At 39.4% G+C, this 3,890-nt stretch overlaps 1 pseudogene; it reads left to right on the top strand.

Annotated features, from left to right (window-relative positions):
* Window positions 1-80: 80 nt before the first annotated feature.
* Window positions 81-1,315, top strand: LOC125613941 (annotated as a pseudogene).
* Window positions 1,316-3,890: the final 2,575 nt, after the last annotated feature.

Below are 3,890 nucleotides of genomic sequence, written 5' to 3'. Positions count from 1 at the left end.
ATTTTTTTATGCAGCATAAAATTTATCACAAATTGAGAGGTTTAAAGTAATGTAGTTTTATTATATAGAAGTTTCCAAGAGTTGGAACTAAAATTGCAGCTTATGAAGCTGCTAAGTGTTGACTGGGCTGCATTCTCAGTAGGAGGCACACCTATAAAAGAATCTGCTTCCAAAATTTCTTAGATTACAAACCCATTCAGTGCCTTGAAGCTGTACAGTCTATAGTCAGAACTCCATCAGTTCTGACTGGTTGTTGACTAGTCTGCAGGCCCAAGAGGTCACATAGGACAAATTCCCTGTTCTATCCTTTTTAATGAGCAGTTCACAATGTGGTCATTTGCTTCTTTAGGTCCTATAAAAGGAACTCTCTCTAGCTAAGATGAAGCCTTATGTAAGAATCGCCGTGGTCAGAGCCCAAGAATCTAGCAGCGTCCTTGGGCTACTAGCATGATTCTCACCCACAGCCCAAGCATTCACAGATGAAGAGATGGCGTTTGTGAAGAGTGGATGGTTGCTGTGACAAAGTACTATTTTGAATTATTGGAAGAAGTATGGGTTTGACCTGTGGTCAGATGGTCACCTGATCTATCATGATGGCCAGACTCAGTAAGTTATTGAGGAAAAGGTCTATATTCGGGTGGAATGCATTAATATCTGCACAGGGCATGAGTGTCAGGATATTCAGCCTCCAGATGGGAAGCCCAAAGCCTGTATGCTGCAGATTGTTTGCCGAGATGAGAAAACTATCAGTCTTTGTGCAGAAAGCACAGATGATTGTTTGGCCTGGAAATTTGCACTTCAAGAACCCAGAACAAATATAGTTTACATTGGCTCAGAGAAGATAGTCATGGCTGTTTCACCCTCTCCATACACAGTCTATACTGCACCAACTGCATATGGCTATTGTTCATACAGTGGTGCCTACCCGTCAGGAACTCAGGTTCTCTATGTTGCCAAAGTCCAGGCAGACTCTGTGCCCTACCAGTTCCCATACGCAGGACTTGATGCACAACAATCTGCTATACAAGTCATCATTCATGAACTGAATCGAGAAAACAACAGTGACCTGGCACTGGGCATGTTGGCTGGAGTGGCCACAGGCATGGCCTTAGGGTCTCTGTTCTGGAGCTTCCAGAGTCTTCAAGGTCTTAATGTGCTTAGCTTCTGACAATCCTGTGTGCAATAATATGATTTGCAGTGCATTTCTGTTTGTGAGAAAAAGTTTTTAATAATAGTTTTAATAGTTCTTTTGGAAGTAGTGACCTAATAATTGTAACTAATCTGCATAAGAAGCACAGAGAAGGTTTTGAACTGTGTTGTTTGGCTAATCACATTGGGGCTCTGGCTCATTCTCAGATGTTCCTTATTCAACTCTTACAATACCTTACTTTCAACATACCTGTCTTGAAAGGCATTTTCTTTCCACAGTTAGGTATAGTGCTGAAGGGATAATTTATTTTCATGTTGTATGATAATATAGTGATGAATGAATGAATGGTTGTGGCAAGGAAAACTATAGCTTCTTTCCATTTAACCTCACACTTTCAAACCTCAGACAGAATTGGCTGCATGTTACTTTAGGAGTTGTGGACTGGTATGCGGCCAGGTGACTTCCGAAGGTATTGGTGTGAAAGCTCCACAACCTGCCCTCTGGGGCTCTGTAGAGCCATCAGCAAGACTGACTGCTCAGGATGACAGGGGACAAGGCCCCTTTAAAGATGATGCTTCAGAATCTGTCTAATGCTAGAGCTGCTTATTCTCCTGGCATTCCTGTGTGTTTATTGTAGTAACACTTCGAAAGCATCCTATGTTATAAATTAATTTGAGCCTCAGGGTTTTAAGTCTTTATCTTTAAAACCTGAAGAAGGCAGAACAGTAACAAGTGTATGGAGCTAAATTATTCAGAGAGATATTTTAAGTGTCTGCTTTATGTATATTTATTGCCCACTAAGCCTACTCATAACCTATTTTTCTATTTGTTGAGAAAGTAATATTAGAAGAATGGGAAGGAAAATGGAGGGAGAACCACAGTTCAGAGTGTTCTTGCTTCCAGCCTCCTGGGGATCACACTGGGTGCAGAACACTTTCCCTGGCTCTGAAGACCTGTCCTGTGGAGGAATACAGTACTGGGGCTAGTCACCAACTGTTGCAATGGACTGGGGCTGGGGGAAACTTGAGTTGTAGTTGAGAAATAGGACCTATGGACTGAGGGACTTGCTCAAGATAGCAGTCACCCTGACCAGGACCTTAACCTTTATTTTATTCCTAATCTACTCATGATAGAACTTGAAACATTTAATTTCAAGCCCCCAAATGTGTGAAGCTCCAAAAACTCACAGTCCTCTATTTCTGTCAAATCCTTGTATTTCTCACATTATGTAATATGTATTTAAAAAATTATATTTGTTACTTCATATATTAAAAGCTGCTAATTATTCCAATTTTCTCTCCTGCATGCTCTAAATAGTGTATTTTCATTAAGGAGTATCACCACAGTGACCTGCCCCACATTTTGTTTGATTCAATTTTTGAAAATACATTCAAGGAAGCACAAATTCTGTTGTGACTCTGCTGGCTACATACATGGCTCTCTTGTTTCACTACTCAGCTTGCTCCATCTCTTGATCTGTTCAAGTCTTTGAATAGATCTCCATGGAAAGCCAGATGCTTATTGGAATTAGTAGGGTCCACAGTCTGTTTTTCTAACTATTCCTAGGGGAGTCGTTGACATGAGATTGTCTATTTCTAGCTGAAAGGAAGTGCACTCATCTTTATGTAGAGATATGATGTGTGACAACATGATATTGATGGTTTAAGGTGTTGTTGTAACATGTAATGTTGACTTTATATCCTGGGTCATAAGAATTACTTTTGTTTGGATTATAATCATTATTAAAGATGTATGCTGTACTTCCGCACACACACAAAATAATTCCCCATCACCTTTATCATATAATACAACCTGTTCATGGAAATGGCACACTATAAGTGACTTGACATATTCTGTTGGTTAGAAGCAAGACTGGAGGGATAATAAAAGTGTGTAACTCATTGAAGTTTACCAGGTGTGACTCCTTAAGAATGTGTCCAGCACAATGTCCCACCTCTATGTACTGTACATGTTACAAGGAAGGAAAACAATGATTATAATTGGATGAGATAATAGACATAATAGAAATAGGGCCTATATATAATCAGCTAATAGCAGCTATCTATAATGTCTGCAAAACCCAAGTGATATTGGTGTGATTTGGTACTATTTTGGTGGGGGAGTTCAATCAATAAAATCAATAATTTATCATAATGTTTCTCCTTTAAATAACATTTTAGGTTTGGGTATACATTGTTTAACATATTAAGATATCATCTCTTTTAGTCAGCTTTTTTACATCTGTCTCACCAAAACACCCAACAAGAACAACTTAAAGGAGGAATAGTACATATGTGGCTCACAGTTTGAGATCTTAGTCCATAGATAGCTGTATTCATTGCTCCAGGACCAAGGTGCAGCAGCACATCATGGTAGAAGGCTTCAGAGAAGAAAAATTGCTTAGCTCATGGTGGATTCAGGAAGCAGAGAGAGGGTAAGGCACTGCAGGAAAAATGCACCTATCAAGGACATGCTCCGAGTGATCCACTTACTCTAGTCACACCCCACCTGCCTATGGTTACCACCCATTCAATCCATTCAAATAGGATGGGCTGATTAGGTTTCAGCTTTCACATTCTAAACATTCCACCTCTGAATATTCTTGTATTAACAGAAGCTTTTAGGGAACACTTCATGTCCAACCTATGGCATTGTCATATGAGGACTTGAATTAGAATAAATGATCTTTAAATACTTCACAGCTTTCTAATCTCTGAATTTTAATCTTTATTTTTAAGCA

This window comes from Marmota marmota, unplaced genomic scaffold, assembly GCF_001458135.2.
Source record: "Marmota marmota marmota unplaced genomic scaffold, marMar, whole genome shotgun sequence".
Classification (NCBI taxonomy): Eukaryota; Metazoa; Chordata; class Mammalia; order Rodentia; family Sciuridae; genus Marmota; species Marmota marmota.
This window is presented reverse-complemented; position numbering and strand designations above follow the sequence as displayed.